The following is a 10,670-nucleotide window of genomic DNA, read 5'->3' on the forward strand; positions in this document are numbered from 1 at the left end:
CGAGTGAAAGAGAGAGAGGTGAGTGTGTGAGTGAGAGAGAGGAGAGTGTGTGAGTGAGAGAGGAGAGAGTTTGAGTGAGAGAGAGGAGATTGGGTTAGTGAGAGAGAGGAGATTGTGTGAGTGAGAGATCGGAGATTGTGTGAGTGAGAGAGAGAGAGAGTGTGTGAGTTAGAGCGAGGAGAGTTTGTGAGTGTGAGAAAGGAGAGAGAGTGAGTGAGAGAGAGGAGATTGGGTTAGTGAGAGAGAGGAGATTGTGTGAGTGAGAGAGAGGAGAGTGTGTGAGTGAGAGAGAGGTGAGTGTGTGAGTGAGAGAGAGGAGAGTGTGTGTGTGAAAGGTAGAAAGGAGAGTGTTTGTGTGAGAGCGAGAGGGGAGAGTTTGTGTGTGAGAGAGAGGAGAGTGCGGGAGTGAGAGAGAGAGAGAGAGGTGAGTGTGTGAGTGCGAGAGAGGTGAGTGTGTGAGTGAGAGAGAGGAGATTGTGTGAGTGAGAGAGAGGAGATTGTGTGAGTGAGAGAGAAGAGAGTGTGTGAGTTAGAGAGCTGAGTGTGTGATTGAGAGAGAGGAGAGTGTGTGAGTGAGAGAGAGAAGAGAGTATGTTTGTGAAAGCAGAAAGAAGAGTGTTTGTGTGACAGCGAGAAGAGCGTTTGTGAGTGAGAGAGGGAGGAGAGTTTGTGAGTGAGAGAGAGAGGAGGTAGTGTGAGTGAGAGAGCTGAGAGTGTGTGTGAGAGAGAGAGAGGAGTGTGTGTAAGAGAGAGAGAGAGGTGAGTGTGTGAATGAGAGAGAGATGTGTGTGTGTAAGTGTGAGAGAGGAGAGTGTTTGAGTGAGAGAGAGAGGAGAGTGTGTGAGTTAGAGAGAGGTGAGTTTGTGAGAGAGAAAGGAGATTGTGTGAGTTAGAGAGCGGAGAGTGTTTGTGTGAGAGAGAGACAGGAGAGCGTTTGAGTGAGAGACAGAAGAAATAGTGTGAGTGAGATAGATAGGAGAGTGTGTGAGTGAAAGGGAGAGAGCAGAGTGTTTGAGTGAGAGAGTGGAGATTGTGTATGAAAGGGACGAGAGTGTGTGAGTGAGAGAGAGAGGATAGATTCTGAGTGAGTGAGGGAGGAGTGTGTGTGAGAGAGAGACAGAGGAGGTAGTGTGATTGAGAGAGAGAGGAGTGTGTGTGAGTGAGAGAGATGGAGGAGAGTGTGTGAATGAGAGAGAGAGGAGAGAGGGTGAATGAGAGAGAGGAGAGTGGGTGAGCGAGATAGAAGAGAGTGTGTGAGAGTGAGAGAGAGGAAAGTGTGTGTGAGAGAGAGGAGTGTGTGTGAGTGAGAGAGAGGAGAGTGTTTTCGTGAGAGAGAGAGGAGAGAGTGTGTGAGAGAGAGAGGAGAGTGTGTGAGTGAGATAGAGAGGAGAGTGTGTGAGTAAGAGAGCAGAGAGTGTGTGAGTGAGAGACAGAGGAGTGCGTGTCAGTCAGATAGAGAGGAGAGTGTGTGAGTGAAAGGGAGAGAGCAGTGTGTTTGAATGAGCGAGAGGAGATTGTGTGTGAAAGGGACGAGAACGTTTGAGTAAGAGAGAGTGGATAGATTGTGAGTGAGAGAGAGAGGGGAATGTGTCAGTGAATGGGAGAGAGGAGATTTTTTGTGAGTGAGAGTGAGAGGGGAATGTTTCAGTGAATGGGAGAGAGGAGATTGTGTGAGTGAGAGAGAGGAGAGTATGTGAGTTAGAGCGAGGAGAGTTTGTGAGTGTGAGAGATGAGAGTGTGTTAGTGAGAGAGAGCGGAATTTATGTGAGTGAGAGAGAGGAAGTTGTGTGAGTAAGAGAGAGAGAGAATGTGTGAGTGTGAGAGAGATAGGTGAGTGTGTTAGTGAGAGAGAGATGGGAGTATGTGAGTGTGAGTACAGATGGTATGTGAGTGATAGATGGAGGAGAAAGTTTGAGTGAGATAGAGAAGAGAGTGTGTGAGTGTGAGAGAGGAGAGATTGTGAGTGATAGAGAGGAGAGTGTGTGAGTGAGAGGGAGAGGAGTACATGTGAGTGAGAGAGAGAGTGTGTGCATGAGAGAGAGATGTGTGTGCGGTTGAGAGAGAGGAAATTGTCTGAGTGAGAGAGAGAGGAGAGTTTGTGAGTGAGAGAGAGGAGAGTGTGTGAGTGAGAGGGAGAGAGGAGAGTGTGAGTGAGAGAGAGGAGATTGTGTGAGTGAGAGAGAGAGGAAATTGTGTGAGTGAGAGAGCAGAGATTGTGTGAGTGAGAGAGAGTGTGTGAGTTAGAGTGAGGAGAGTGTGTGAGTGTGAGAGAGGAGAGAGTGTGAGTGAGAGAGAGGAAATTGGGTTAGTGAGAGAGAGGAGATTGTGTGAGTGAGAGAGAGGAAAGTGTGTGAGTGAGTGTGAGGTGACTGTGTGAGTGCGAGAGCCGAGAGTTTGTGTGTGAAAGGTAGAAAGGAGAGTTTTGTGTGAGAGCGAGAGGACAGTTTGTGAGTGAGAGAAGGAGGAGAGTGTGTGAGTGAAAGAGAGAGGAGATAGTGTGAGTGAGAGAGAGAGGAGTGTGTGTGAGTGAGAGAGATGGAGGAGGGAGTGTGTGAATGAGAGAGAGAAGAGAGTGTGTGTATGAAAGGTAGAAAGGAGAGTGTTTGTGTGAGAGCGATTGGAGAGTTTTTAAGTGAGAGAGAGAGGAGAGTGTGTGAATAAGAGTGAGAGGAGTGTATGTGAGTGACAGAGAGAGAGGTGAGTGTGTGAGTGAGAGAGAGGAGTGTGTGAGTGTGAGAGAGAGGTGAGTGTGTGAGTGAGAGAGAGGAGAGTTTGTGTGTGAAAGAGTGGAGAGTGTGTGAGTGAGAGAGATGAGAGTTTGTGATTGAGAGATAGGAGAGTGCAGGAGTGAGAGAGAGAGAGAGGTGAGTGTGTGAGTGAGAGAGAGAGGTGATTGTGTGAGTGAGAGAGAGGAGATTGTGTGAGTGAGAGAGAGGAGAGTGTGTGAGTGAGAGAGGTGAGTGTGTGAGTGAGAGAGAGGAGATTGTGTGAGTGAGAGAGAGGAGAGTTTGTGTGTGAGAGAGAGGAGATTGTGTGAGTGAGAGAGAGGCGACTACGTGATTGAGAGATAGGAGAGTGTGTGAGTGAGAGTGGTGAGTGCGTGAGTGAGAGAGAGGAGAGTGTGTGAGTGAGAGAGAGAGGAGAGTATGTTTGTGAAAGGTAGAAAGAAGAGTGTTTGTGTGACAGCGAGAAGAGAGTTTGTGAGTGAGAGAGGGAGGAGAGTGTGTGAGTGAGAGCGAGAGGAGGTAGTGTGATTGAGAGAGCTGAGAGTGTGTGTGAGAGAGAGAGAGGAGAGTGTGTGAGAGAGAGAGAGAGGTGAATGTTTGAATGAGAGAGAGGTGTGTGTGTGAGTGTGAGAGAGGAGAGTGTTGAGTGAGAGAGAGGAAAGTGTGTGAGTTAGAGAGAGGTGAGTTTGTGAGAGAGAAAGGAGATTGTGTGAGTGAGAGAGAGAGGAGAGAGTATTTGAGTGAGAGACAGAGGATATAGTGTGAGTGAGATAGAGAGGAGAGTGTGTGAGTGAAAGGGAGAGAGCAGAGTGTTTGAGTGAGGGAGAATAGATTGTGTTTGAAAGAGACGAGAGTGTGTGAGTGAGAGAGAGAGGATAGATTCTGAGTGAGTGAGGGAGGAGAGTGTGTGAGTGAGAGAGGGAGGAGGTAGTGTGATTGAGAGAGAGAGGATTGTGTGTGAGTGAGAGAGATGGAGGAGAGTGTGTGAATGAGAGAGAGAGGAGAGAGGGTGAATGAGAGAGAGGAGAGTGAGTGAGTGAGAGAGAAGAGAGTGTGTGAGTGAGAGAGCTGAGAGTGTGTGTGAGAGAGAGAGAGCAGACTGTGTGAATGAAAGAGAGGTGTGTGTGTGAGTGAGAGAGAGGAGAGTTTTTTCGTGAGAGAGAGAGGAATGTGTCAGTGAATGGGAGAGAGGAGATTGTGTGAGTGAGAGTGAGAGGGGAATGTTTCAGTGAATGGGAGAGAGGAGATTGTGTGAGTGAGAGAGAGGATAGTATGTGAGTTAGAGCGAGGAGAGTTTGTGAGTGTGAGAGAGGAGAGTGTGTTAGTGAGAGAGAGCGGAGTTGTGTGAGTGAGAGAGAGGAAGTTGTGTGAGTGAGAGACAGAGAGAGTGTGTGAGTGTGTGAGAGACACGTGAGTGTGTTAGTGAGAGAGAGATGTGAGTATGTGCGTGTGAGTACAGAGAGTATGTGAGTGATAGATGGAGGAGAAAGTTTGAGTGAGATAGAGAAGAGAGTGTGTGAGTGTGAGAGAGGCGAGATTGTGAGTGATAGAGAGGAGAGTGTGTGAGTGAGAGGGAGAGGAGTGCATGTGAATGAGAGAGAGAGTGTTTGCATGAGAGAGAGAGATGTGTGTGAGTGAGAGAGAGGAAATTGTCTGAGTGAGAGAGAGAGGAGAGTTTGTGAGTGAGAGAGAGGTAAGTGTGTGAGTGAGTGGGAGAGAGGAGAGGGTGAGTGAGAGAGAGGAGATTGTGTGAGTGAGAGAGAGAGGAGATTGTGTGAGTGAGAGAGCGGAGATTGTGTGAGTGAGAGAGAGAGAAAGAGTGTGTGAGTTAGAGCGAGGAGAGTTTGTGAGTGTGAGAGAGGAGAGAGTGTGAGTGAGAGAGAGGAAATTGGGTTAGTGAGAGAGAGGAGATTGTGTGAGTGAGAGAGAGGAGATTGTGTGAGTGAGTGTGAGGTGACTGTGTGAGTGAGAGAGAGGAGAGTGTGTGTGTGAAAGGTAGAAAGGAGAGTGTTTGTGTGAGAGCGAGAGGAGAGTTTGTGAGTGAGAGAGGGATGAGAGTGTGTGAGTGAAAGAGAGAGGAGATAGTGTGAGTGAGAGAGAGAGGAGTGTGTGTGAGTGAGAGAGATGGAGGAGAGTGTGTGAATGAGAGAGAGAGGAGAGCGTGTGTATGAAAGGTAGAAAGGAGTGTGTTTGTGTGAGAGCGAGAGGAGAGTTTGTAAGTGATAGAGAGAGGAGAGTGTGTGAATAAGAGTGAGAGGAGTGTGTGTGAGTGAGAGAGAGAGAGGTGAGTGTGTGAGTGAGAGAGAGGAGAGAGTGTGAGTGAGAGAGAGAGGAGAGTGTGTGAGTGAGAGAGAGGAGAGTTTGTGTGTGAGAGAGAGGAGAGTGTGTGAGTGAGAGAGATGAGAGTGTGTGATTGAGAGATAGGAGAGTGCGGGAGTGAGAGAGAGAGGTGAGTGTGTGTGTGACAGAGAGACGTGATTGTGTGATTGAGAGAGAGGACATTGTGTGAGTGAGAGAGAGGAGATTGTGTGAGTGAGAGAGAGGAGAGTGTGTGAATGAGAGAGAGGAGAGTTTGTGTGTGAGAGAGAGGAGAGTGTGTGAGTGAGAGAGAGGAGACTGTGTGATTGAGAGATAAGAGAGTGTGTGAGTGAGAGTGGTGAGTGTGTGAGTGAGAGAGAGGAGAGTGTGTGAGTGAGAGACAGAGGAGAGTATGTTTGTGAAAGGTAGAAAGAAGAGTGTTTGTGTGACAGCGAGAAGAGAGTTTGTGAGTGAGAGAGGGAGGAGAGTGGGTGAGTGAGTGCGAGAGGAGGTAGTGTGAGTGAGAGAGCTGAGACTGTGTGTGAGAGAGAGAGAGGAGAGTGTGAGAGAGAGAGAGAGGTGAATGTGTGAATGAGAGAGAGGTGTGTGTGTGAGTGTGAGAGAGGAGAGAGTTGGAGTGAGAGAGAGGAGAGTGTGTGAGTTAGAGAGAGGTGAGTTTGTGAGAGAGAAAGGAGATTGTGTGAGTGAGAGAGAGAGAGGAGAATGTGTGAGTTAGAGAGCGGAGAGTGTTTGAGTGAGAGAGAGACAGGAGAGGGTTTGAGTGAGAGACAGAGGAAATAGTGTGAGTGAGATAGATAGCAGAGTGTGTGAGTGAAAGGGAGAGAGCAGAGTGTTTGAGTGAGGGAGAGGAGATTGTGTGTGAAAGGGACGAGAGTGTGTGAGTGAGAGAGACAGGAGATAGTGTGAGTGAGAGAGAGAGGAGTCTGTGTGAGTGAGAGAGATGGAGGAGGGAGTGTGTGAATGAGAGAGAGAAGAGAGTGTGTGTATGAAAGGCAGAAAGGAGAGTGTTTGTGTGAGAGCGAGAGGAGAGTTTGTAAGTGAGAGAGAGAGGTGAGTGTGTGAATAAGAGTGAGAGGAGTGTATGTGAGTGAGAGAGAGAGGTGAGTGTGTGAGTGAGAGAGAGGAGTGTGTGAGTGAGAGAGAGAGGTGAGTGTGTGAGTGAGAGAGAGGAGAGTTTGTGTGTGAAAGAGTGGAGAGTGTGTGAGTGAGAGAGATGAGAGTGTGTGATTGAGAGATAGGAGATTGCGGGAGTGAGAGAGAGAGGGAGAGGTGAGTGTGTGAGTGAGAGAGAGAGGTGATTGTGTGAGTGAGAGAGAGGAGATTGTGTGAGTGAGAGAGAGGAGAGAGTGTGTGAGTGAGAGAGAGGAGAGTGTGTGAGTGAGAGAGGTGAGTGTGTGAGTGAGAGAGAGGAGACTGTGTGATTGAGAGATAGGAGATTGTGTGAGTGAGAGTGGTGAGTGTGTGAGTGAGAGAGAGGAGAGTGTGTGAGTGAGAGAGAGAGGAGAGTATGTTTGTGAAAGGTAGTAAGAAGAGTGTTTGTGTGACAGCGAGAAGAGAGTTTGTGAGTGAGAGAGGGAGGAGAGTGTGTGATTGAGAGCGAGAGGAGGTAGAGTGATTGAGAGAGCTGAGACTGTGTGTGAGAGAGAGAGAGGAGAGTGTGTGAGAGAGAGAGAGGTGAATGTGTGAATGAGAGAGAGGTGTGTGTGTGAGTGTGAGAGAGGAGAATGTTGAGTGAGAGAGAGGAATGTGTGTGAGTTAGAGAGAGGTGAGTTTGTGAGAGAGAAAGGAGATTGTGTGAGTGAGAGAGAGAGGAGAGTGTGTGAGTTAGAGAGCGGAGAGTGTTTGAGTGAGTGAGAGACAAGAGAGTGCTTGAGTGAGAGACAGAGGAAATAGTGTGATTGAGATAGATAGGAGAGTGTGTGAGTGAAAGGGAGAGAGCAGAGTGTTTGAGTGAGGGAGAGGAGATTGTGTGTGAAAGGGACGAGAGTGTGTGAGTGAGAGAGAGAGGATAGATTCTGAGTGAGTGAGGGAGGAGAGTGTGTGAGTGAGAGAGGGAGGAGGTAGTGTGATTGAGAGAGAGAGGAGTGTGTGTGAGTGAGAGAGATGGAGGAGAGTGTGTGCATGAGAGAGAGAGGAGAGAGGGTGAATGAGAGAGAGGAGAGTGGATGAGCAAGAGTGAAGAGAGTGTGTGAGTGAGAGAGCTGAGTGTGTGTGTGAGAGAGAGAGAGCAGAGTGTGTGAATGAAAGAGAGGTGTGTGTGTGAGTGAGAGAGAGGAGAGTGTTTTCATGAGAGAGAGAGGAGAGAGTGTGAGTGAGATAGAGGGGAGTGAGTGAGAGACAGAGGAGAGCGTGTGAGTCAGATAGAGAGGAGAATGTGTGAGTGAAAGGGAGAGAGCAGAGTGTTTGAGTGAGAGAGAGGAGAGTGTATGTGAAAGGGACGAGAATGTTTGAGTAAGAGAGAGTGGATAGATTGTGAGTGAGAGAGAGAGGGGAATGTGTCAGTGAATGGGAGAGAGGAGATTGTGTGAGTGAGAGTGAGAGGGGAATGTTTCCGTGAATGGGAGAGAGGAGATTGTGTGAGTGAGAGAGAGGAGAGTATGTGAGTTAGAGCGAGGAGAGTTTGTGAGTGTGAGAGAGGAGAGTGTGTTAGTGAGAGAGAGCGGAGTTTGTGTGAGTGAGAGAGAGGAAGTTGTGTGAGTGAGAGACAGAGAGAGTGTGTGAGTGTGAGAGAGACAGGTAAGTGTGTTAGTGAGAGAGAGATGTGAGTATGTGCGTGTGAGTACAGAGAGTATGTGAGTGATAGATGGAGGAGAAAGTTTGAGTGAGATAGAGAAGAGAGTGTGTGAGTGTGAGAGAGGCGAGATTGTGAGTGATAGAGAGGAGAGTGTGTGAGTGAGAGTTAGAGGAGTGCATGTGAATGAGAGAGAGAGTGTGTGCATGAGAGAGAGAGAGATGTGTGTGAGTGAGAGAGAGGAAATTGTCTGAGTGAGAGAGAGAGGAGAGTTTGTGAGTGAGAGAGAGGAAAGTGTGTGAGTGAGTGGGAGAGAGGAGATTGTGTGAGTGAGAGTGAGAGGGGAATGTTTCCGTGAATGGGAGAGAGGAGATTGTGTGAGTGAGAGAGAGGAGAGTATGTGAGTCAGAGCGAGGAGAGTTTGTGAGTGTGAGAGAGGAGAGTGTGTTAGTGAGAGAGAGCCGAGTTTGTGTGAGTGAGAGAGAGGAAGTTGTGTGAGTGAGAGACAGAGAGAGTGTGTGAGTGTGAGAGAGACAGGTAAGTGTGTTAGTGAGAGAGAGATGTGATTATGTGCATGTGAGTACAGAGAGTATGTGAGTGATAGATGGAGGAGAAAGTTTGAGTGAGATAGAGAAGAGAGTGTGTGAGTGTGAGAGAGGCGAGATTGTGAGTGATAGTGAGGAGAGTGTGTGAGTGAGAGGGAGAGGAGTGCATGTGAGTGAGAGAGAGAGTGTGTGCATGAGAGAGAGAGATGTGTGTGAGTGAGAGAGAGGAAATTGTCTGAGTGAGAGAGAGAGGAGAGTTTGTGAGTGAGAGAGAGGAGAGTGTGTGAGTGAGAGGGAGAGAGGAGAGTGTGAGTGAGAGAGAGGAGATTGTGTGAGTGAGAGAGAGAGGAGATTGTGTGAGTGAGAGAGCGGAGATTGTGTGAGTGAGAGAGAGAAGAGAGTGTGTGAGTTAGAGAGTGGTGAGTGTGTGAGAGAGAAAGGAGAGTGTTTGAGTAAGACAGCGGAGAGTGTGTGAGTGAGAGAGAGAGAGGAGAGTGTTTGAGTGAAAGACACAGGAGATCGTGTGAGTGAGATAGAGAGGAGAGTGTATGAGTGAAAGGGAGAGAACAGAGTGTTTGAGTGAGAGAGAAGAGATTGTGTGTGAAAGGGACGAGAGTGTGTGAGTGAGAGAGACAGGAGATAGTGTGAGTGAGAGAGAGAGGAGTCTGTGTGAGTGAGAGAGATGGAGGAGGGAGTGTGTGAATGAGAGAGAGAAGAGAGTGTGTGTATGAAAGGCAGAAAGGAGAGTGTTTGTGTGAGAGCGAGAGGAGAGTTTGTAAGTGAGAGAGAGAGGTGAGTGTGTGAATAAGAGTGAGAGGAGTGTGTGTGAGTGAGAGAGAGAGGTGAGTGTGTGAGTGAGAGAGAGGAGTGTGTGAGTGAGAGAGAGAGGTGAGTGTGTGAGTGAGAGAGAGGAGAGTTTGTGTGTGAAAGAGTGGAGAGTGTGTGAGTGAGAGAGATGAGAGTGTGTGATTGAGAGATAGGAGAGTGCGGGAGTGAGAGAGAGAGAGAGAGGTGAGTGTGTGAGTGAGAGAGAGAGGTGAGTGTGTGAGTGAGAGAGAGGAGAGTGTGTGAGTGAGAGAGAGGAGAGAGTGTGTGAGTGAGAGAGAGGAGAGTGTGTGAGTGAGAGAGGCTGAGTGTGTGAGTGAGAGAGAGGAGACTGTGTGATTGAGAGATAGGAGATTGTGTGATTGAGAGTGGTGAGTGTGTGAGTGAGAGAGAGGAGAGTGTGTGAGTGAGAGAGAGAGGAGAGTATGTTTGTGAAAGGTAGAAAGAAGAGTGTTTGTGTGACAGCGAGAAGAGAGTTTGTGAGTGAGAGAGGGAGGAGAGTGTGTGAGTGAGAGCGAGAGGAGGTAGAGTGATTGAGAGAGCTGAGACTGTGTGTGAGAGAGAGAGAGGAGAGTGTGTGAGAGAGAGAGAGGTGAATGTGTGAATGAGAGAGAGGTGTGTGTGTGAGTGTGAGAGAGGTGAGTGTTGAGTGAGAGAGAGGAGAGTGTGTGAGTTAGAGAGAGGTGTGTTTGTGAGAGAGAAAGGAGATTGTGTGAGTGAGAGAGAGAGGAGAGTGTGTGAGTTAGAGAGCGGAGAGTGTTTGAGTGAGTGAGAGACAAGAGAGTGCTTGAGTGAGAGACAGAGGAAATAGTGTGATTGAGATAGATAGGAGAGTGTGTGAGTGAAAGGGAGAGAGCAGAGTGTTTGAGTGAGGGAGAGGAGATTGTGTGTGAAAGGGACGAGAGTGTGTGAGTGAGAGAGAGAGGATAGATTCTGAGTGAGTGAGGGAGGAGAGTGTGTGAGTGAGAGAGGGAGGAGGTAGTGTGATTGAGAGAGAGAGGAGTGTGTGTGAGTGAGAGAGATGGAGGAGAGTGTGTGCATGAGAGAGAGAGGAGAGAGGGTGAATGAGAGAGAGGAGAGTGGATGAGCAAGAGTGAAGAGAGTGTGTGAGTGAGAGAGCTGAGTGTGTGTGTGAGAGAGAGAGAGCAGAGTGTGTGAATGAAAGAGAGGTGTGTGTGTGAGTGAGAGAGAGGAGAGTGTTTTCATGAGAGAGAGAGGAGAGAGTGTGAGTGAGATAGAGGGGAGTGAGTGAGAGACAGAGGAGAGCGTGTGAGTCAGATAGAGAGGAGAATGTGTGAGTGAAAGGGAGAGAGCAGAGTGTTTGAGTGAGAGAGAGGAGAGTGTGTGTGAAAGGGACGAGAATGTTTGAGTAAGAGAGAGTGGATAGATTGTGAGTGAGAGAGAGAGGGGAATGTGTCAGTGAATGGGAGAGAGGAGATTGTGTGAGTGAGAGTGAGAGGGGAATGTTTCAGTGAATGGGAGAGAGGAGATTGTGTGAGTGAGAGAGAGGAGAGTATGTGAGTT

The sequence above is a fragment of the Carcharodon carcharias genome, chromosome 21, assembly GCF_017639515.1.
Source record: "Carcharodon carcharias isolate sCarCar2 chromosome 21, sCarCar2.pri, whole genome shotgun sequence".
Lineage (NCBI taxonomy): Eukaryota > Metazoa > Chordata > Chondrichthyes > Lamniformes > Lamnidae > Carcharodon > Carcharodon carcharias.